Source organism: Equus caballus, chromosome 15 (genome assembly GCF_041296265.1).
Source record: "Equus caballus isolate H_3958 breed thoroughbred chromosome 15, TB-T2T, whole genome shotgun sequence".
Taxonomy (NCBI): domain Eukaryota; kingdom Metazoa; phylum Chordata; class Mammalia; order Perissodactyla; family Equidae; genus Equus; species Equus caballus.
Genome location: NC_091698.1, coordinates 105,379,965 through 105,404,431, shown reverse-complemented (window position 1 = coordinate 105,404,431; position 24,467 = coordinate 105,379,965). Strand labels below are relative to the sequence as shown.

Genomic DNA, 24,467 nt, shown 5'->3' with positions numbered 1-24,467 from the left:
ATATAGACCCGGACCGAGTTACCTTTTCAAAGCCAAGCGCTATCACTTTGTACCTCAGCTCAACACTCTCCAGCAACCCCTGGATGCCGTTTGCCATGCTGAGTCCTTATAGCTTAGCCTGGCATTCAAGATTCTTTAACGTTTAGGTCCTACATCCCTGTCATCTTGCTCCTTTCCTCTCTGTCCCGGTGTCACAGCAAAATGAACAATATTATGGTTTCTGGCTGGCCTTTATCTTAAGGCTCTGCACTACCTTTTGCTCAAATGTCCTTCCTCCAATCAAGAAGGAAGAATCTCAGTTGGACGGTTTACAAGAATTCAGTCCTCTTTGAGTTTCTCAGTTGGAATGATGTCTTGTTACCCCCAATCTTTTTTTTTAAAGATTTGCACCTGGGCTAACAACTGTTGCCAATCTCTTTTTTTTTTTTCTGCTTTATCTCCCCAAATCCCCCCTGTACATAGTTGTATATCTTAGTTGCAGGTCCTTCTAGTTGTGGGAGGTGGGATGCTGCGTCAACGTGGCCTGACGAGCGGTGCCATGTCCGTGCCCAGGATCCGAACCCTGGGCCGCCACAGCGGAGCATGCGAACTTAACCACTCGGCCACGGAGCCAGCCCCGCTACCCCCAATCTCACGGTCCTTTATCAATTCCTCCAAAGGCACTTGAGGTTTTCAGACTAATATTAGAAATCATCTATATATACACACATATAAATACACAGGCTAGAAATATGTGTGTGTCCGGTCAACAGTAGACTCTCGTTTCTTGTGTTTGCTTCATCACATTTCATCAGTTCTTAGCGTGGCAGCTTCTATATTCACACAAAGTAATTTATTCCCTTCAAAGATACATTTCTGAGTCCCCACCATGTGCCAGATATAAGGATGGAATGAAGAGGAAGGGAAAGGAAAGACCTGTCATATTGATCTGTCACACTTGAGGTTAGCCCAAAAAGGTGACAAATAAGCAAAGAAAAAATTGCACCCAATCTCCCTAATTGGTACTCACTGTATGCAGGCATTCTTTAAGTATAGCAATAAAAGGACATTAAGGACAATATGCAATCAAGCAAAAGCAGTTAATAAAGAAAATAGAGCACGGCCTCTGGATGCCCTGGAGCCCTGGCCTGAGCTCGGCCAGGATGCGGTGCCACACACCTGCTGGGCCAGCTCAAAGGCTGCAGAGACAGCACTGAGAGTTTGCGACATAGCTCTTGAGGGTCATGTTAATGATGACCTTACTCTTTTTAAAATTAACTGAAGCTTACCCCTTTTACTTTTCTTTCTTTCCTGGTCATCTAGTTGACTTTATTATGGCAGAATATACAAATTCTTACCAATGCCAAGGATTCTGTGGCTATCACCTGCTACCTGCTTCTTGCTTCCCCTGAAATGATGCAGAGAGGAGTAGCCACTGTGGGTGAGGCTGGTGGGAAAGGTTTCCCATCACATTACAGGTCCCATGCCTGCACGTGTGCTTGCTTGGGTGCCTGTGTGTTTATGGATTCTCACCGTCAATGCAATATATCTCATGTGAAGGGTTCTGACATGTAACAAAGGATTAACAGGTGACTTTTGGTTGTTGTTTAATTTTGTTTCCACAAGTGAATGCAGTACCTAGAATGTAGATTTTTAAGTTAGAACTTTGAGGAACCCCCAAAAGTGTAAAAACTCTGTCATCAACACAGACGGAGAATCCCCACTTGAGGACATGGCATGGGCTGCTTTTGATGGGTTTATTTCAGTTAATGAAAAGCGGGGTCTTGCATTTGTAAATCAAGGTTCGCACACACTAGCAAGGCTAGGACACAAGAACTTGAAGAATCAAAAAGCTCCCCATCTCATTTGAATGTTAGGAATTCACACTTCAGGTCACAGTGTATCTGCAGAGGGGAAACTGTCTTAATTTGCTCTCGAGAGAACAGAGCCCTGTCTGACCATGTTACCTCCCCGAGCCAAGGTACTTGTTTAGAAATTGTGTTAGTCTGATTGGGGCTGCCGTAGCAAAATACCATAGACTGGGCAGCTTAAAAAATGGACATTTATTTTCTTATAGTTCTGGAGGCTAGAAGTCCAAGATCAAGGTGCTGAAACATTCAGTTCCTGGCGAGGCCTCTTCCTGGCTTTCACATTGCTCCCTTCTCGCTATATCATGGGGCCTTTCCTCTGTGCGCACGGAGAGCGAGAGAGCGCACTGGCGTCTTTTCCTCTTCCTGGAAGGACACCAGTCCTGTTGGGTCAGGGACCACACCCTATGACCTCATTTAACTTATTTACCTCCAAGGCCCCACCTCCAAACACACTCACATGGGGGTTAACGGTTTCAATATACTAATTTGGGGGGACACAGTTCAGTGCGTAATAGTAGTGTTTTTTTCGTAACTGGGACAGAACACAGTTGTCACCTTCAAAGGGAGATATCAAAATTCAAAGACATTCAGAGGGTGAAAACAAGAGTCTCTTCATGACTAATATTCCCCTGTGCTTACAAATTTGCAGTGTCCACTCTCTGCACTGAGTTCAGCAGGATCCTGGCAAGGCCCTGCCCGCCCTCCCGGCTCTCACCAGGGGAGTCCATTAGGACTGTGTCCTCACACCCATCTGAAGCCAAGGGCAGCCAGGTCCCCCCTCAAGTAGACTCCTTCCCAGCAGTGCCCACCACTGGTACAGCCCTGTTCCCCCACCGCCCTCTGGACACAGGGCTCTCACTAGCACAGCCCCCCCGTCCTCACCGTGTTTCTGCCTGACCTGAAGCCTGGTTGCTCTCGGAGGACATGGCCTGCCCTACAGGATGGATGTCTGTACTTTCTGTAGCAGCTTGCAGACCAGTGCATCTCCATCTGCAGAGGAATAACTCCCCGCTCCTTTGGACCTCCTGCCGTCAGGCTCTACCACCTCTCAGCCTCCTGTGTTTTGGGTGTCTTTGGACTTCTGGGACACTTTTTCTCCCCCTATGAATGTTTCATCACCTCACACACTCCAGGCCTGTCCTCTAATATGCTCATTCTTCTCCTTCCTCAGCCACACACTTCCACGCTTGTACTCAAGCATCCTTAAAACCAACAGCTCTGTCTTTGCCTCAGCTTCCGTTTCCAGCACGCCATCCTTGGCTAGCTATCTCCTTTGCTCCCTCCTCCTCTCCCGGAGTCCTCAGCCCCTTCTCCCTGGGACCCCGGTCCTCTGGCCTTCCCACCCCTCGCTGTCTCTCCCCTCTGTCCTTCCTTGCTAGATCTCTGACTCCAGTCTTCTCTCTTCTCACAGGCTCTCTCATCTCTTCTGTTCTCACGCTCTCCATTGATGACTGGCTTCCAGGTCCCCTGAGAAATCAGCTCCTGGAGCTGCCTTCCTTCTTTACACCTTGAGTGAGCACCCTGTGCTCCTGCTCCAGCGCCGAGCTCCTCTCTCTCCCTGACTCAAGGAAATGACTCACAGGTTTCCCCCAGCCCCTGTGGCACTAACTTCTCCGTCTCTACTGCCCCCTTCCCATGCTCATGCTCACAGGCCATGTCATTTCCCTTCTTAAAAATAAAATGACAAAAACAAACCTCACTGGAGTCTGTGTCTTCCTCCAGTTACTACCCCCGTTACCTGCCTCCTTCATGACAGAACTCGAACTCGTCCAGAAGGCTGTCACGCTCACTGTCCCAATTCCTCTCACTCCCCTCTTCTCATGCCAGGCCAGCTTCGTGCCCACATCACTGCTGCACTCAAGGCTGGCAATGACTGGACGTGAGCAAATCCAAGGGTGGCTTCCCAGTGCTCTCTACTCGACCCCTCTGCGGCATTCAGCACGGTATCCCTCCTCAGTCCTGACTTGGCCTCACCTCTTGTCCCCAGGTTGGATCTTCACCGTCCCTTTGATGGACCATTTGTGCCTCACAGCCCATGGCCTTGGTGTGTCTCCCAGCTCAGTCTTTGGGCCTCTTATCTTCTCCATGAACTCACTCCGTGGGCTTTTACTGCCATCCGTACCTTGGCAGTTATGAACTTTCCATCTCTGGCCCTGGTGTCTCCCCTGTATTCCCGAACTGCCTATTCAATAAGTACTTGACTTCTCCACTGGATGTAAATGAGCGTCTCCACCTAACCCATCTAAAACCAGACTCTTGATTTCCCTTCAGAGCCTGCTCCCAGTAGCCCTCTCCAGCTTAGCAAATGGCCCTCCATTCTGTTTAGGCAAAATCTTTGAAGTCATCCTTGATGCCCCTCTTTTTATCACACCCTATAGCCATTTGATCAGCAAATCCTGTTGGCTCTGTGTTGCAAGTATTTCCAACCACGTCTCCTGTCTCCACCATCACCACCCTCGTCCAAGTGAGTACCATCTCCCACCTGTGTTACTGCTGCAGCCTCCTGACTTGCCTCCCTCTCCACTTGCAACCAGAAGGATGCTCTTAAAATGCCAGTCCAATTAGGTCATCTCTTTGCCCAGAACTTGCTAGTAACTTCCAACTGCTCTCCCCGTGGAAGCTAGAGCCCTCACCTTGTCACATCCATGTCCCTCATGATCTGCTTCCCACTCTGATCTCTTTCCAGCCTCTTCCCTCATTGCTCTCTTCCTCATTCATTCTGGTTAGACACCAGTGGTCCATTTGCTGTTTCTTGAATGTGCCAGCCCTGGTCCTGCCTCAGGGCCTTTGCACCACTGATTTCCCTGCCGTGGATGCTCCCACCCCAGACACCACAGTCTCACTTGCTTCTTGCTTTCTAAATTCTGCCTAGAGTCTCCTATTAGCCAGGCCCTTCCAAACCACATACAAAATAGTGCCTTGCTTCCTCCTGCCCTCGACTCTGTATTTCCCTCAGTCCTGCTTCAGTTTTCTTCACAGACTCATCACCATATAACATTAAATACATTTATTTGCTTATCTGTTTATTGTCTGCCCTCCCAAACACACACCCGCTAAGATGTCCTCTACTAAAGGTAGGGACTTTATTTTCTATTTTATTTTGGTGTTTTGTATGTTATCACTAATATTTTTTGAGCAAAGGAATGAACAATATAAAATTGGTCATGTTCTGTCATTGAGGAAAAGCTAAGAACTAAATGAAAAGGAAATAAAACTAAGAAGAAGAAGGATTTTACATAAGGATTAAAAAACACCTAAAGATGACTATGGATAAATAAAATGTTCGGAAACAACAAAGAACAATATGGAAAGTGGGGTGCCACAGAGACCTTCCCATCCCTTATAGCCCTACAGGATTTAGGGCTGCATTATTTTGTAGCTTTTTAAGTGTATCCAGAAAGACTAAATTTTTAATCCGGAAAAGTTCACATCTCCCCAGAAAGTAATCCTCCTAAAGATTAGTCCTCTTCTTGGCACATTAGACTCAGAACCAGTCTCAAGAGGGAGGCGGGAAGCCACCCAGCGTGCGGTCAGGGCTCACAGCAAATACACAGGTCTGCAGCCGGCTGAGAATGCAGCCTGCCCGGGAGGCCGCTCTGAGGCCACACAGTGTTCTCAGGAGCTGCTCAGTGGGCAGGACCAAGCCATTAACTCCGGTTTGCTGCAAGTTTGAAAGACTAAGGTGGGAATAGGGTTATAAGAAGAAAAAAACACCGGAAAAGACAATCGCTGTTATTGCTCCGGGAACGTCAGGAGGTGAGGGAGTTACGTAAAAGTGTTGCTTTTCATCCACCCACAAGAATATTACTGTGGGTGAAAATTAGTATTCATGTTCTTTTGGGTATTTTAAACCTTTTGCCTCTCTCATTAAAATAAAAATATGATATAAAGACCTCTTGGAACACTAACCAAATAATTGCAAAATGAGTAGAGAACTGATCCTCAACTGTATGTGTTATATGTTTGCATAAAGCAAAATGAAAAGGAGGAAGGAAGGAAGACTCAGGCATTCAAAGTGCTCAAATGTCATAATTTAATTACAACATCAATTGAATTTTCTTCCAAAAGTTTTTGGAGAATCAGGGAATGGGACATTCTTAATCACTCTTATAATGTGAAAACTCCTGGGTTCCATTTTCAGTAGCACCAAATTGTGAGCATTTATGTTCTAGAAGATTTGAGCTTGACTTTCTTCTAAAGTAATTTCTGAGACTAAGTAAGTAATCTGAGAAAGGCAGTCTAGCATGATTAAAATATATTTTTAAAGTAAACAGTAAAGATTAACACTGGCTATAAAATTACCACATACGATGTCTTTAATAGCATCACTTGAAAAGATAAATGTGAGCCCCCCATGCAGTCAGCGCCTGGGCAGACTCAGCCGGAGCCCTCAGCTGGGTCTGGGGTCATTCCCTCAGACCCCTAGGCCTCCAGGGGTCTACTCCATGCTGTGAGAGGCTGCAACGAGCAAAGCCCATTGTAGCACAACGAGACAAGTTCCATATTGTACCTGGGATCTGAAACAGTGCCGTGAAAGGACAATGGGACAGCACGTGCTCTGGTACAGGGCTGATGATGGTGTTTGGGGAGCATTAGAGGGTGCAGTCACTGTGAGCAGATATTTGAGCTGGGCCATGAAAGATGACTGGGATTCCACTGGGTAGACATGTTTGGAAAGCAAATTTAAAGATGATGTTATAATAAAAACATGCATGTGTGTGTATGTGTATGTGTGTATGTGGTGAGTGTGCATGTGTGTGTCTATGTGTGGATTCGTGTCTGTGTGTAAGTGTGTAGATGTGTGCAAGTGTGTGTGTGGTATATGAATGTGTATCTACGCATAGGTGTGGTGTATGTATGTGTGTGCATGTGTGTGGTACATGTGTAAGTGTATGTGCATGTTAATACAGCAGAGAGGACAAGGTGAACTCCATGTTTGGGAATATCAGGTAGATGGGGCCACATTGTACAGGAGTTCCATCTGAAAGTGTTGGTTGAACCTAAACAGAATAATGTTAATTTCTTTCAGCTCCATTCTGCATTCTGTGGCTTCAGCACTGTGGGCTGCCTCTGGTCACAGGGTGCTGATTTCCTATCTGTGTGATGCTTGAGCATCAGTACCCCCACCTAGACACACTGGTCCTGCTATCTGGATGAGAACAACCAAGCTGGCAGGGGGTCAGTGGTTTCCCTGAGGCCACAGAGCCACTAGGCATGGGCTCAAACACGCAGATCAGAGTGCTTCCTGCCTCACTAAGGTGGCATCATGGAAACACAAATGCTGTTCTGAGAGGTCTTCTCCATGCTGCCAGTGTGAGCCAGGACCCTTTCCTCTTTGTTTCATTTGAACCATGAGCACTCTCCACTCACACACTTAATGTCCCTTCTTGGTTCCTATAAGATAAATTCCAAACATTGAGCATGGGAGCATGTCCTTCACACCCTCATCTCAGCCTTTCCACATTTCTCTTCTGCACAAAATTAGCATGTTCTCCACAACATCATGCCTCGCTCCTCATGTTCCCTAGTAAAGACAAAGCTCTTACCATAAAGCTCTGCCTAGAAAAACCCTACATCCTGTTCAGTACCATTCTCGAAGGACGCCTCTCCCCATCCTTTCTCCCACTGATCTCGCCTCGCTACTAGACAACTTACATCCCCACTGTGGTTTCTGCTCTCTCAGGCTGTGTTTCACTCATTTGTGTGTTAGTTTGTGGAATGTGCTTGCTCAAGGACCTGTGCCTGGGGTCCCACACACAGCAGTGTCCCACCCATAGGAAGTGCTCAGGTCTATGTGTGCAAGTGAGACAAAATGTTTCATGCTTCCTTTAAAAATAATGAACATTTCTACTCATTAAGGTTTGTCTATAATTGATCATTGTGCCAGTAAGCCATGTAGAATATGATCTAAAGCAGTGCCCACACTGCCACATCCACACAGTGCCTTCACATGTGACTCTCAGAGGCAGACCCCACAGACACGAGGTGGTTGCCTTTCACCTCTGGTCAAATCCACCATGGACCGGGAGACCTGAGAACTACCTAATGCACCAACACTATGGTTGGGTTGAGACACAGGTTTCTGCCAAGCCTCAGCTTTCTCTATTCTGAGCTTTCTCTATTTCTCCTATCAGAATTATTTAACTTATCAGGATACTGATCAGGAAGTTTTTTGAACTTTATAAATTAATTAATTTTAAAAGTCTATTTGCAACTACACAGGAAGATGACTTCACAAACTGAGGGTGGGAGACAGAAGGACAAGAGGGAGTCAAGGAGAAGACGTCAAGCATGTTTCTGTTGTTTGCTAATTTCTACTTCCCCTTGGTCACCTTGACATCTTCCTGTCCCGGGTGCCCCTAATGCTGGGAGTTTCTCATGCAATGATAGTCTGAGTAGCGAGCCATAGCAAAGAGTTCGGAAAAACAAAATTTAACATTATCATTCATTCATTTTAGACTGACAGTTCATTGAATCTCATCTTCTCTACAGATGTATACAAAGAACGCTATTTCCATTTCATACTTTGCTTTTTTTTCCCCCTCTTCTTCATAGGCCTTCCCTCCGTATCAGATGCCAAAGCTGTGTCATCCACACCCTTCTAAGAAGCCCTCCCAGTTCTGCCCATCAAAACGAGCATCCCCTCCTTCTGAGCTCTCTCAGCACTTGTTTATGGCTGCTTATGGTTCTACACTATCTCTGTTTGCCTTTATCTCACCTGCTAAGTCCTCATTCACTTTCCTGAATGCTTGGTCTTTGCTTATCTTTTCATCCCTCCTCACCTGGCATAGTGATTTGAACAAAGCAGTTGCTCAAAGATAAACTTTGTGGAAACCACTCTTGTCATCTTTTACCAATTGAAATGATGACGGACTCCCACAGGCTGTACAGGTAACCCCAAATCGGAGGGAAAGGAAAAGAACAGAGCACATGCAGAGAGAAGATGGCGAGAATGGAGACAATAATGAGCATCCACTGTCATATGTACTTTCAGATTTCTAAAACCTTTACTTGTTTATCAACGAAAGTGGATTCTTTAGAAAACACAGTTGTCCAAATTCTCAGTACTGATTTCTTTCTTAGAAGAGCTATGAGTTAGGATTTAAATAATGTGGAAAAGAAGCATTGTAGGATTAATTATGCAACTGCAAAGCTACTACCTCTCAAGTGTCTTGTAAGGGCAGAATGTAAGTGGCTATTCAACAGCTACATTTGTAGAAAAAATACAGGTATTTACTCTTGCAACAGACAAAAAAAAAAAAAAAAGAAAAAGCAATTAAACACCCAAGATACAGCCAGTAGGGCGGCTAATCTGTCCGATCTATCAAGCTATTCTGATTTGAAAGAAAAAAAAATCATAATACGTTCTTAGCAAATTTCAAAAGCCCATTTTTTAAATCATTTCTTTAAATACCTTTACAAATATATTCAATGTTACAAGTCACAGAAAAGTCACTAATTATCGTCAATTCTACTTTTGATTTTAAAATAGAAAAGATAACTATTAATTTCAAAATGCTTTTTATATATAAAATTAAGGGTTTTTTTCTACACGGCAATTGCCAATATAAGAAATTCCAAGGGGAAAATCAACACCAAAGTTCCACCTCGGTAAGAGTTCATGATAGACACCCTATGCAAGGACTGCTATGGATGTGGCACACATGGGTGGTACATGTAGCACATACATGTAACATGTTACATGTAACAACTCATGCCATCTCCACAATGATCCTATGAGGTTCAGATTATTATTAGCCATGTTTTGCAGATGAGGAAACTGAGGCACAGGAGGAAATTTACCCTCTGTTTCCAAGGTAGGAAGTTGGATTCACTTCCCACCAGCCTGGTGCTAGAGGATGCCTCTTCAATTACTATATTATGCAACTTCCTGTTCAATGAAACACTTTAACATGGAAAACTTTAAACAAATACAAAGTAAGCAGAAGAGTATACTAAACCCTATTTACTCATCAATCAGTTACACCGATGTCGTTTGGCCAATATCATTTCATTTATGCCTCCATCCAATAACCATTTCTACATTATTTTAAAGGAAATTCCAAAAATCATACAATTTTATCTAGAAATATTTCAGTATGCATATCTAAAATATAAGAACTTTATTTTGTAAACACAGTCAGGATCTTATTACATACCCCCAAAATTAGCAATAATTCCTTCATATGATGCAGTTGATATTTTAAATAATTTATATAGTTGAGGCTTTAAATTCTAATGTATGAGGTCCCAACCTTTAATCAGATGAAATACGTTTTTTTTCTGGCTGTATTTTAATACCTGTGTCTCATGTAAAGAGAAACAAATAAGGATGGTGGAGGAAATTTAAGGGATAAAATGTCAGCCTGAGCCAGAGAGCCAGGTCATGTAGAAGGAAGGGCACACATCACCAAGGACCATACCAACAGCTCTCCTATTCTTATTCTAGTCTTCTCATCACCTATCTCCTTGGCCAGCTCTTGCCCTCCATGACTCCTCCTTGCCCAGCTTTGGGAAGCACAGGGCTGTGCCGGCCATCCATCAGAGCCTTCTCTGAGTTCCCTCCCCTAAACCCCTGCATCATTGTGACTTTTGTGTCAGAAGAAGGAAGCAGTTCTGGACCATCTCAGCTGTCATCTTTGACCCCAGCTACTTAAAAATGATTGTTAATATAAAAGAAGATTATCCACTGAGTGGACCTTTGTTTTCAGGCCCCTCTAGTTATTTAATATTTCTTAATATCTTGAGAGTTGTGACACAGTAGGACCCTCTTTGGGTTTCAGGTCTGGGCAGAGATGACAAAACTCCTTTTGTCCTATGGTTTGAGATGTTATAAAGGCTAATAGTATTTACTTCCCCATATTTCAGGGCTCCTTCTGAAAGGGACCACAGTCTAAAGTGTGGAGGAAAGTAATGCTTTCTTACATATCAATGGTCATATATTGTCATGATTGAGCCACTCAACATAAAAGAAGCAGAAGGAGAGAGAGAGAAATGGAGGGGAGAGGAGAAAGAAGGGAAGAAGGAAGGAAGGAAAAAATGAAGGGAGGGAGGAAAAAAGAAGTAAGGAAGGAAGAGAGGAAGGGAAGAAGAGTGAGAGGGAGGGAGGGAGGGAGGAAGGAAGGAAGGAAGGAAATGAGACTATTCTTCAAACTTCCACAAGCACCTTGCTCCACGGCCAGGTTCAATTACACCACATGGTTGTTGGCTGGTTAGTTTCCAAGGGAGTGAAAGCCTCCATTGTATTTCCCTTTTGTCCATTCATGTTTATGAGAATTTTTTATTTATATTCTCAAATAGGCTGACACTGGACACTGATATTTACTTTTACTTACTCCTAAGCAGAGAGTAAACTTATTCTGAAGAGTAAGTAGAAAGTTACTTTAACAGGCTGTAATTACATGATTTACCTTTTAAAGAAGCAGAGACATGCATGTAGCATAAAGTCAAGGATGAGGATAAGAGTTAAATGAAACAAAAGTCTTGATGTGGTAAAATTACACAGAATTTGAAAGAGACCAGGTATAAGAAGTAGTAAAAAATCATTATCAGAAAGAAAACTTAAAAACTAAGACAATATCCATGAACTAAAATAGAATGCATTAAATTTTCTAAGAAGTTTCTCTTCATACAAGGAGGATTTCAAGCATATAGTATTCATGCCAACATGATACAAAATTTGGTCATTTTAGTGAAACAAGCATCATTGGTTAAACATCATTTTCACATCTGGATTGTATAGCTCACAAGGTTTATGGATTGCTATGTTTCTGTGGTCATTGTCAGTTTTATATTTTTGCATATCAAAGTTGGCTTGTTTGTAGGCGGTTATCTCTGAGATGACCAAGTGATGGAGAGCTACCTGGAGTTTAGAGATGGGAGTAGTGAAGTCTCTCACTGCCACCCACAGGGCAGTGCAGGGCTGGGGAGCTCAGGCTCAGGGCTTCAGCCCAGGCTCTGCCTCTTAGATTGGGCCTCTTGTGTTGTCCAAAGCCCAGGCCCATAAGCGGGGGAAGTGGTTGGAGTCCCTGCGGAGATCACTGTGTCCTTCCTCTTATAGATGAAGTAACCCAGCCCTATGGAAGTTGAACGGCTTGTCAAAAGTGGAGGATGTGGGACAGATACCCAGGTGCTCCCACTTTGCTTTCAGGTTCACCTTTTACACCAAATCACACAGCATGGTGAGGACTCTTAAGGCACAAGTACTAATAGTTTGCGGCAAGTGCCTTTTGTTCCCTTTTTAACCAAATCTTTGGTAATCTGTATGAAGGTGGGGGGGTCATCTCTGTCCTCATGGTCAACTGCAGGAATCTCTCCAACTAGCTCAGGAGTACGGTCAAGAATTGAGATAGAAATTCATTGCTTTATAGAAATTTAGCAGGCTTAGTGTAATAACAGTTCAATTACCTTGAATAGGGCAAGTTACTTAACTTGTATATTTAGGAAAATATGATAACTACCATCAAATATTTGACATACTGCCCTACGAAATAGCAATTAGCCCTTAGCACCTAGAACTGTTCCTGACCGTAAGATGAATAAATACATATCCCTGGAATTGGATTGAATTGAATTGAACTCATTCTATATCTCTCCAGAGGCTAAAATTAGGAACAACAGTTACATAATATAAAATGGCAATTTCACCTCAAGAATATTACAAATAATATTCCAACATTAACACAATCCAACAATGCTATGGGCTGCCTTGCTGGGTAGTAGGGCTATCCATTCCCAGAAATATCCAAGAAGAGCATTAAAAAACTCCTCTTTAGGGGTTGGTGAGGGTCGAGAGTGCACACAATCCTCTGCAGTCCACTGTAATGAGCACGATACAATCCATCTCCGAAGGTTATGGATCTTGAAATACTCAGGGTTAGGCATTAAGAATAATCATGGTGACTGTATTAAATGGCTAATAGTGAGATTATATTTTTTAAAGGAAATTTGTTTAGTGTTTTCCATAATATCTATCTGGGGACCCAGTGTAAGTGTGGTTTCTAATACTAAAAGGCGAATCCTCAAAAACGTGGGCCATGTCCTGTTTATTTACATATCACAACGTGATAGGTAGCTGAATGGCTTACACACAGCAGGTACTTCATATGCTGAATTAATCTAGAGAATGAAAGTGCAAGATTTGGAATTGAGTTCTTGGGAACTCAGAAAATATTCTGAAATACAATTTTAGCCTTTTAAACCTCATACTATCAGATTACCTTTTATTAAAATCAAATTCATAAGATTTGTATATGGAATGGCAGACCATTGAAACACTGGATGGCTCGCTATGTTTAGAATCGCAGAGGGTGTGCAGTCACATGACAAGACAAGAATGGAGGCGCCCTTTGAAAGTGTTAGCCCTCTTAAAAGCCTTGGAATGTACATATCCTTTGATTTAGCTGTTGTACTACAAATCTATCTTAAGGAAATAATTAACAGTGTAAAAAGGTTTAGGTAAAAGATTGGTCATTAAAACTTTTTTTATAAAGCAAAATTTTAAAAAGCCAACTGATAAAATTATAATAGAGGATTGGTTAGATATATTTTAATGTGGCTATATTTTAGGAATGTATTTATTGATATAGAAAGATATGTATGATATATAAAGTAAAAAAGGAGTGAAGAACCAAAGGTCCAGGATAATCCATTTTAAGTTAAAATTACATGTGCAAATAAAACTATTACAAAGAATTTTAAACCAACATATCAATGATAGTTATTAAATCCTGGCATTTTCAGTGTCTTAACTTTTGAATTATATATTTATGCATTCTAACATTCTAACTTTTCTACAATGGGCATATACTAATTATGTAAAGAAAATCACAGTTAAGAAATCTCTCTGTCTGGCAGTTCAATATTAGTGGGAATGACAACATTCAGAGGACACGTTCCTGATGATGTTTCCACCAAAAGATGAGGGAGAATAAAGAGTGTTCTGAAAAATGTATAATTTTTGAATAATTAAAATTTAATTGCATAGTAAATAGAGAATATCAGGTCCCGCTGTTTGGTCCATTTCTCACACTCTTGATGTGGATTAAATTTGTTTTATTTGAGTATTAAGAGTAGCATTTCTCAGTCCCGCCCCCTCGTCAGTAGAGGAGAAAGCAGAGGTCCAGGGACGCCAAGCGTGTTCTCCACGCTCACAGGAGGGGGACAGAGGTCTGCAACACACTCTGGTCAAGGTGCTGTTACTCGGCAACAGAGTTGAAAATCAATGAAATTACATCTCAAGGTAGATTTTAAAAGGAATACAAACAACTGCTTAGGAGGTAACACCCTAAAAGAAGGAAATGTGTCAAAACAAGGCTGCAGTTCTGGGTGAATTCTTTGAAATCGGTGTGACCTGGGCACGTCCCTCAGCCCTGCTCTCCTCCTGCCTACAAAGAGGGGGCAATGTTTCCTATAAGGGTACAGTGAGGATTGAAAAGGTGATGAGTCAGGAGTTACCCAGTGTGGCCTGGCACAAAGTGGGCGCATGACACCTGCTGAGCGTTATTAACAGTTTGTCTCTCCATGTATAAATCAATAGTAAAGAGGAACAACAGATTTCAAAAAATTCACTTTTGCCCCTCTACGCTCTGAGTCTGTCACATGCTGCACGGGAAAGACAAAGGGAATACCAGAATGTACAGGTTTTACCCCAGAGGCTCACTCAGAACTCTCTGCTGAAAGAATCTGCGTGAAAGTAGTCTGAAATCTATAGGGCACCATATAAATATCAGGAATGAAAAAGGAAGAAATTAAAAACACCATGTAGAAACATAAATATGCTTTTTGGTTAACGCCCTGGGCTTGATTTGGCTTGTTTCTGAAATATTTAGATTATGTACAATGCTCTCATCAGTGTAAAGATATGAGAAGTTATAGTTGCTGCATTGGTTTAACACATGCACACTTAATCAATTACACGATAGAGTAACATGGAGCATCTAATATCAAGAACATTAAGAAATACTGACGTAAAGAATGCTTTTTTTCAATTGGCCTAATTCAACATCAAGCATCATCATGTCCCAAGTTCTGCTTGTTCTCAGGAAACATTTTTACAGTCTTGTTAAAAGTGCAAGGCGCCATTCGTATAAACATACCACACTCTGTGACTCTTCAAACGTCAACATGGACTGGACGCACGTCCAGGCGGCAGCTGCATGCACCTCGGCCTTTGCCTCCGCGTGAGCTTCTCTGCAAGTAAGAGAGGACAGGAGAAGCGGTGAGTGGAACTGAGTGTCCCCTGACTTAATAGGAATGGACGGTTTCCCTAGGGGTGAGATGTTCTCCTTAAGTCAATGGAGGCTGCGCTCACACCCCTTGGCATGCACTGCATCTCAGCTGGGGAGCAGTCCTGGAGCTACACACCCCTACAGGACCTCCTTAAAGGTGTAGTGCCCTTGAGATGGAAGTCTGTAGAACAAGGTCAGGTGTGTGAAACTTGAGTCAGTCCCTAGGTCTCTGGCCTCCCTACAAAGACTACTAATAAAGGGAGATGAGTCAGAGATGAGCTCAAATGCCCAAGACACTGCCTGCTTGTCAGGTAGTAATCACTGTCATCAATAGAAGGTTCTGGACTGCAGTGTGCACTCTGAAATCAAACACAGTCATATGCCACATCACATCATTTTGGTCAACAACAGACCTCATATACAACAGTGGTCCCATAGGATTAGCACCATAGAGCAGGGGTGTGTCATAGGCTGTACCGTCTCGGTTAGTGTAAGTACACTCTACGATATTTCAACAACAAAGACATCGCTTAATGACACATTTCTCAGAAGGTATCCCTGTGGTTAAGCAACACATGGATGTACAGCAGTGCATGTAGGATCAAATAAAGATCTCAAGATCAGATGGCTTACCTAAGGCCATATCAGGACTAATCCTACAATGAAAATAATAGATTAAAAAAAAGTAAAGAAAGATGGGAAGAGGGAGGAATGAATTTTCTGATATTTCCTATTTTCTAGGTTTACATATAGGACTTGGTGACTGAAGAAAAGGAAAAGAATTCCTTTGGAACATTAATTCAACTTTTTCTGAACCACCAACCATATTCATTCCAATTTTAGCAGTTCTGTGGGAGGAAAAATGAAACATGAAATTCTACGCTTTCAACTTTGCATATATTCTTTCCTTCTACCTGGAATGCCCTGCCTCTCTGGGTCTTCACAAGCCTGCCCAGAGTCACACTTTCTATTTTGTGTAACGATAGTGAGAAGAGTAAGACTCTTCATGCTAAGAACAGCACAGACAACAACAGCTAGCATTACTGAATATCTGACTAAGAGGAGCCAGACTCGATATGAAACACTGTGGGCCCATTACCTCGCTTAATCCTCAAAGACGGAAATATTGTTCTCATTTTACATTGGCTCAAGATGTTAAGTAACTCGCTGACCACACAGCTAGGACTCAAGACCAGCTCTTTCTGACTCTAGAGTTCTTTGTACATCTCCAGGCTGCCTTTCAATTTCTCAGACACTCCAACACTTTAATCCTGAGTCTTCATTTAAAAAAAAAAAATGCATTTAGTCCTTGTGAACATGCTTTGGTTCACATGCAGAAACATTATTTTCTGCAGATAGAACCAATGACTCTTCCAGGACAATATCATCATTATTAAAATGTGGAGACCATTCCAGAACATTCAACATCAAATGAAATATACATACACTATTAAAAGAAGTAATGCAGATCTCAAGTTTCTGATGATTTCTAATAAACAGGAAAAGTAAAACAAAGAACCCATTAGAAGATACTTAAGAGAATTTCAGTCCTTGGGATCTTACTTTATAACTGAAAATGACAGTAAATCTCGTTTCTACTTGGGTTAGAGTATGCTTGCCTATTGTAAGTCAGAAATAAACACTCTAATGGTTTTAAATGGTCCCAAATGGTCCCCTGCACTTGGGCAGAGCAGGCGAGGCCATCTGTAGTGAATGTGACACCAACACAGCAAACTGAAGTGCATGTGTACTGGCCCAGGGAGCCATGGCAGCACACACGCAGGCCTTAATTTGTCTCCGCCATCTGAATGGTTGTCTGCAGAACTGGAGGAGGGGCCATAAAATGGGAGGGAAGGAGCTGGTCAGTGGAACAGACTTGGCATCAGAAACAACTTTGCTGAGTTTTAGTTTCCATTCCACTTAGAAAGAAAATTTTATGGCAAATGAATAGAGTTAATGCTCCTGTAATCACGTAAGAAACACAGATGTAGATGTGTGCACACACGCATATGCACTTATTTCACCTAAAATTGACATCGTTTTGATTTGCTTTTAGTCAATTATTTTTCTTTTTAAAAAAATCAGTAAGTCTAAAGAAGTGACATGATTTTAGGTTTACCAAAACAGAGTTGGATTTTCAAATGTTGAAAAAAATTGACTAGACTCTAACTTGGTCCATTGTCTTTTACACTTTCTGTTAAGTCCTGCATAACCAGCATCCGGCTGTAATACAAGATACTGAGCTTAGGATCTGTACAGATGCTCAGAACTGAGTGATTTAAAGAACCATTAACTAGTATGGGGCAGTCCTGATTTTTTTAAGTCTATCTAAAAATATAAATAGTCTACTTACTATGGATGGAACAATGACAGAATTTCAAAAGCTCAGGGTGACTTTCTCATTTGTAAAGTGAAGATAATGGATTAGATAATTTTTTAAGATCCCTTCTGACTCTTACAATTAAGCTTTGGTTATCAGTAAGCTAGGGAACTTGGTCTTTAAATTTATGTAAATATTCTAGTTAATTAATAATTATTTCATACTATCTTTTAAAAACATAAAATCATAGCTATTTCTGCATCTATATCACCTCTTTTAAACAGAGGAGAAGCAATGAGCTTTCCATGGAGATAATAACAGCAGTGCAACTAAAACTTTAATGAATCAGGCTAACTCCATAATTCCATTTCAACTTTGGAATATAACATACTGGAGATTTAAGTGGAGCCATATCATAACTCAAGGTTCGACTTCAAGAACTTGCTGGCAGTTACATCGTTATTTGGTCCCTTCGATAGCCTTCTCAAAACAGAAGTCGGACATCTCATTAGATGTATCATTGGGTCTCGTCTTAGGTTTTTCTTAAAATTGATAGCTTCTCAACTCAAAGTTCGTTAATAATAAAAGTTATTTTTTCTATGATAATTACACATAAAAACTTTCAACCCTTTTATATGAGCTATCGGCTCATTCTTTTGCTTTTCTGCTTCTGTGGCTCTTGATGAGAGAGGAAGGTCGAAATTCCCTGTCCCCCAAGGGAGCCCATGGTGATGGGGACACTTGTTTGGGCAGAAGAATCCTCTAGTGACAACAGAGTGAGACTGAACACATAAAGGGTGACTGTCCCTGAGCCCTGAGAAAACCCTGACAGGTGCCATTGCTTGGCTAATTAGGGCTTCCTATCTTATGTTGGCAGATAGGTTGAAGTATTTTTGCATATTAGCCTAAAAGTTTGTTTCTTTATGTACTTCAGTTTTTTTTCTGGCTTATACTATTTCCCCCCACACTTCAAGTATGGTAGTAGTATAGAGGTTTATACTCTTAATTTAAAAAAATGTCCTATTTGCTTATTATGATTTTTTCAGGCCAGATTAGTTTCATTTAGTGAGCTAGTTTCCATATACACCTTACTGTCAAGTTGGGCTGTGAGAAGTAAATGCAAAAGTATCTTCAAATACATTGCCATGCAGCAACAGCTTGTAGCAACAGTAATAAAACATCCTAACAACCAACTAATTGCTGTGTTACCTTGAAGAGCCATCTTCTATAAGATAGCATAGGAGGGTCTCTGTGCCCCTGCCTGATGCTGTGCAACGCAAATCTGACTCTCTTTAGTACTGCCAATGGAACGAAAGCAGGGTAAATGCAATAGAGTCGAAAATCCTTTCCTAATGGGGTGAGTACATGACTGATATTTTAAAGCATTTCATATCTGAGAAATTATGTGACTTTCTTAGTACAGTCTGAGGAGACAAAAATATAAGATTTAGATGTAGATCCAATTAATTGCCTACAGAGTCAGTAATCCCCAAACCCCAAGCTCACCTGCGTCACGGCATAAACACAGCCTCACTCTAACTCCAGTGCCCACAGGGTCCCAGGAGGTGGGTCCCAGGAGGTGGGGGAAAGGAGAAGGGAGAGTGTGCAGTGAAAGGAAATTTGCTCCCTGGGGAAGACCTCCCCAAGTCAGGTCTAGGATCCCCAGTGGGAGTCAGGGTATTTATGTTCTGACATTGGCTTGGCAACCCACCATCACAACATCCCACCTGAGTATCATGATGTCAGCCACATAATCACAAATTACAGTACACGTATAAAAAGGCAGCAGAGGAAAAGTCAGAATTTCTAGGCTTAAGTCCTAGCTCCTCTGCTCACTCTGGAATCCCTTTCTTGGACGCATTTTCCTCAGCAGTAAAACAAGAACCTTCCACAACTTATCTTCACACCATATTCTCTACCTCTGAGTTCCCCCAGGTCACATCAACCCCTGACTGAACAAATGTTCATACGTGCCCAGGAGGGAGGAGAGCACGGCAGAGTCCAGCAGGAAAGGTCTGGAGCCCTGGCTTCTACTTCATCTGCTTTCATTTTAAAAAAAGGGTTCTTCACTAATGAAAGTTTGAAAGCCATTGGACCAGACGAGCTCTAACTCTTCTGTTTGAAGACGAGGTGCTATGTGCCTTGTTACACTGGTATAAAGGCAAGAACAAGTTACTCTGATTCAGTCTGCGTGAGTCAAGAACCTACATTTTAAGCAGCACAAAGAAAATAACAAACAAAGGAAATCATTCAAACTTAATTACTTACAATATGTGCATACCAATTGGGAGGCTATTTAAGGAGCCACAACGTCAAAATTCTATTAGTGGTCCGTGCACCCTGTCCACACAAGTCCGCTCTGTTTCCCCCATGCTCATTTTCTGACGGGGGGGAAAGCAGCAGAGTGCTCAGCCCCGGCTGCACATGAGAAGCACCTGGGGAGTTTCACAGCACACTGACATCCACCTGCATCGACCGTGACTGAATTGGTCTGAGGTGAAGCCCAGGCATCAGAGTTTTTTTAAAAGCTCCCCAGGTGATCCTAACGTGCAGCCAGGGTTGAGAAACACTGACTCAAAAGAAAGCCTTAAAATCTAGCTAAAGAATCCCAGGTTTGAAGCTGTGTTCTGCCACTTCTTCACAGTGTGAACTTCACAATTCAACCAGCTCCTCCATTAGTGAAACAGGAAAGAGGAAATAATAAGGATGCCTGTCCCACTCACCTCGTAGGGCTATTGCAAAAATCAATTCGTAAATACAAGGAACAGGCCTGGAGGAAAATACAGCTCTGTGTAGATCCTACTTTTACTCAAGGAAGACTCAGAGAAGTAAAACCCAAAACCATGGACGAGGCGCAGAAGCAGCATGAAAAGTGAGAATGACCGAAAAATCAGAAAATAGGGTCATATTCTTGAGTTTTAGCTACAAAGCCACAGTATGGCTTTTCTATCTCTTGACTATGAAACCAGTGATTTGTGATTTGAGCTTAAATCCCTTTATGATATAAGACGAAAGTGTCCTGGACTCAGGACAATGGGATATATAAGCCTGAGATTTTACGTGTCGGCGCTGAAGCCGGAAGTCCTTTAAGCCCGTGATTTTAGCAGATTTAATCCAGTAGGCATTTACTCCCTGCAAAGAATTGAAACAGGTGACTCTCCGGCATGACACTGAGCCAAGAGGGAGACTCCAGGGCCTTGTCCCAAACAAGCTCACCTCCCAGGGGGGAATGCAACAACAAAGGGTGACATGTTAGCTAATGGAGCAAGAAGAGGAAGCTGTCCTATTGAGACCAAGGCAGGTGGGCTGAGGGCTCTGAGGCTCAGTGCCCTGTCTGTGTGTGGTGACAACAGTCCACGCATGCTGTGAGGCGGGGCCGTTTTTGGAGGGCCCACTGTGATGTGACAAATGCTGGGTTGCACTCTTGACCCTGACCTGTAAGTCACCCTTAAAGTAGATGATTCTGTATGCCCAGATTTGGGAAGGACCCTAACATCATGGTCCCTTGGTACAATTAATAAGTTTCAATATTTCTATAGTGTGCTAGCTTTTACTGGGGTATCTCTTGAAACTTAAAAATGTATGACTCTAAGAGTGCCACAGGAAGCCCTGAAACACTGAAAATGCACAGGAGGGGCGGCCTCTGGCCCAGGGCAGCTTCTCAGAGTCCCAGGGAGTGCACAGGGCAGTGAGCCGCAGGGAGAGTGCTCAGGGCGTCGCCTTGCTGTGGGCTGACACCGGGCTGTGGCTGCAGGGTTCTCTGCTCCCCTGAGATGAGGAGCAGGAGGAAGGAGACTCAGCAAAGGCGGGCAGAGGAGCAGCGCGTCCTGTCCCATCCTGGGCGGGCTCGGGGAGGCGCCCCCGCCTCAGGCGCGCTGTGGGGCTGCCCTGGCTCAGGAAGGGCAGCCTGGTCTTTCCTGGAGCTGAATTTGGATCCCGCTCATCTGGGTGTGGGGCTTTTCTCAGGTGGGGCCTGCCACCTCCGTGGTATGGGATAGTGAAACAATCCTATTCTCAAATGTCCTATGGAAAAATAAATCTAAAATTAGAGAAAATCTTACAGTGTGCACAAAAGCCTTAGGTTTGGCTATAGAAGGAACGTTGGGGGAAATTCCTCAGTTAAATTTTCTTTGCTATATTTAATTTTCTTGTTTATGTCTGGACCGTGTATTGCCCTCACAGCCATGACACGACATGTGGGAGAGGACACTGAAAATCCCAGAGACGGCCAGCTCTGCAGGGGTCAGGCTGAGCCATCCTCCAGAGCCTGGGGGGTGGGGGGGTGCCGTGTGGGCGCTCAGCATGCCCCCTGACCAGACAGGTGGACACACAGCTGGACGTGAACCACCCAGAGCCCCTGGTGGTCCTAGCCTCGGGTACCACACGCAACCCTGTGCTCAAGTCATGTGAACAGCAAAGCTTATGTTTGCTATTCCGAAAAGTTACATGGACTTCAGCATTCCCGCATCACAAGAAAGTCTGCCTTCACTGACTCAGACGTATTGGATAAATAGTGCCTGACCAACTAGTGTCCCTGACTAGTGCTTCTTACTGTACCCCCAAATCTGTAAGCATAACAGTCAAGAAGAAATTTGGGAGCAGGAGCGCAAGAGAGAAGATGGGGAACAAAGGTGTGAAAGTTAGCGAGAGACTAGCAAACAGGGCATATTCTTTTCGCTGAAACATATGCTACAAAAGAACATTTTCCTCTCTCCTGCATATTCCTGTTGCATTTGCAAATCCTGCTCTCAGAGGAGCTCTGAAGTCTCCAGAGGCAAGATCAAGGAAGTGGAGGCGATGGCTCCTCCGGAGCAGCCGGCCCAGAGGCGGTGGGGGCAGGGAGCGCAGCCCCCATCGCAGCCGGAGCAGATGCCAGGGCCTGTGTGGGGTTCACTCAGGGTCGCGGGGCTCATCCCCTCCTAGTCCGGGGGCTGCGAGCCAGAATAAGGACAAGGACAACGATGAGGAGCAGAAGTAAAACGCCAGTTTGTTTGTAGGGGCTGCCTGCCAAGCTCGTAAGGGAAAAAGGAAAGTTGAAGATTTCAGAGCTGAATCCCCAGAGCCCAAGAATGACCGAAATGAGGAAATTTCATTCCCCGACACTGACTGCATTCCTTGTGAAGAGCTGTCACAATTGGTCAGAGGTACTTGTAGGCAGACGGCACAGTGGTGAATGTGGCACCACGTGGTGGACGCGGGAAACAGGATCACGTTTTCTGTTAGAGCTACCAAGATTTTCTTAAAAAGACAAAGGCTTCTAGGCAAGGGGATGTCCGGAGGGGACAAAACACACCCATGACCAAGTAACAGCGAGAGAGTATGTCCCTAGGGAGGAGCAGGGTCAGAGATGGAGCCCGGCAGGGCAGCCCTGGCTTCTGGAGAGGTGGGCCAGCCTGGAGGGCAGGGGGTGGGTCCCAGCCCCCCTCCTGGCTTCTCTGGAGTCAGACGGATTTTATAAATGCGTATGCAAAAAGGAAAGATGTGGGACGAGATCTTTGGAAGAAACTCAGGCTTTGGAAGGGACTTCGCTCCAAAACCTCAACCTGCTATTCTCTTGGCAGGCGCGCTGAGGGCGCGCTTCCGCAGGCTGCGTGGAAAGGAGGCAGCAGCCGGCACTGGGGATGCCACTGCCGGTGGGCATTGGCTGGGCTAGCTGAGAGAAGTGGTGATACATAAATGAAGAAGAGAAAAACCAACTGCATCTAATTGACTGTCTTCATTTTTCAGTATAAAATATTAAATTAGCATAAAACCTCAGGTGACTAGGGCGATGACAAGACTGAGAGGTAAGCGCACTTGGTCACAGATGAGGTGACAACTGACTGGTTGTTTTTAGGTCACCTGACCATGCCTAGAAAGCGATTTGTCATCAGAGGGACCCTGAAATAACGAGAGCCCTGAGATATTCTCAGGTCAGGCACCAACGCAATAAAATCCGGTTGTCCCCGTTGCATATTTGAGAACAGTTTCCTTTTAGAAAGAATGTGGGACAAGAGTTGGCAAAGACCAAGATCATATGACTTTTGCCTTGAGCGCAGCAAACCATCAACTGGAAGGAGAATTAGCGGCCCGTGCTGTACACCGTGCAGTTGAGGCCAAGCAGTGACAGCAAAGCTCACTGTGAGACACTGAACAAAGGACGGAGACTGCACTGCCGTTTAATAAGTAAGTGGAGGAGAGAAAAGGCAAGGGACACAGGCTTTAGAGGAATTAGCTGCGTTTTACAAATGAGACCAATTGTTTTCAATATTCTTCACTTTAAATCTGTTGTCTTTATGAGGGAGGTGAGGGGATCTAAGCCACATGTAAATATGAATACATAGGTAATCCATTATCACTCAACTATAACTGATGCTCATGTCATCATTTACCTTGTAGAAGAAATCAATTATTAAGTATTTGTTGAAAACAGCAGCACGTGCACAACACTCTGCTGGGTGTCACAGCATCTCTATATATTAATTGGTATACAAACCTATGTCAATATCTTTACCTATATGTACAGTCCCAGTCCTCAAGCAGCTAACGTTCCAGGTACAGAAGCAATCAGTGTACACGAGCTAGATCAGTCATGTTCAGTTAAAAATGATGCACTTCCCTCTTAGGCAGTGATCTCCCCATCATGGTAGTTATTCAAGCAAACACTGGATCAGCAGATGAATACATACCAGGGAGATTTTAGGGAGAATTTCTGAATTAGGAGACATGCTGGACTATCTGAAATCATTGATACATCTTTCTCTGTCAGTCTATGACATTCTAAGTGCTAAGGTCTTTGGAGTAGATATATACAAACTCAGAAAAGATAAATCGTAGACTGGGCAGGAGTCAGGAGTAGAGCTCTGAAGCCTGAGGATGATTCAGACAAGAGGGTAAGAGGAAGGACATTCTAGGCAGAGGGAATGGAGTCACGCTGCATTGGCAACCAGGATGATGGCAATCCACCTTGAACACGAAGTATCCTGAAAACTGTATCATCTGCTGTGTATCATCCATTTGGTAAATTACGTTCAGCAAGACCACAGACATTAGGTAGTTTCTTCTGCCATCCAGCCACTGCGAGAGGCT

General features: G+C 43.5%; 1 protein-coding gene across 50 annotated transcripts in view; it reads right to left on the bottom strand.

Annotated features, from left to right (window-relative positions):
- The window catches only part of MYT1L (myelin transcription factor 1 like), a 446,903-nt gene that overhangs the window by 389,667 nt on the left and 32,769 nt on the right, over positions 1–24,467 (bottom strand). For all 50 annotated transcript variants that reach the window (XM_070236766.1, XM_070236774.1, XM_070236800.1 and 47 more), the window contains exon 2: positions 14,948–15,041. The gene's annotated coding sequence lies outside the window, so the exon portion shown is untranslated. The remainder of the gene's footprint in view (positions 1–14,947; positions 15,042–24,467) is intronic.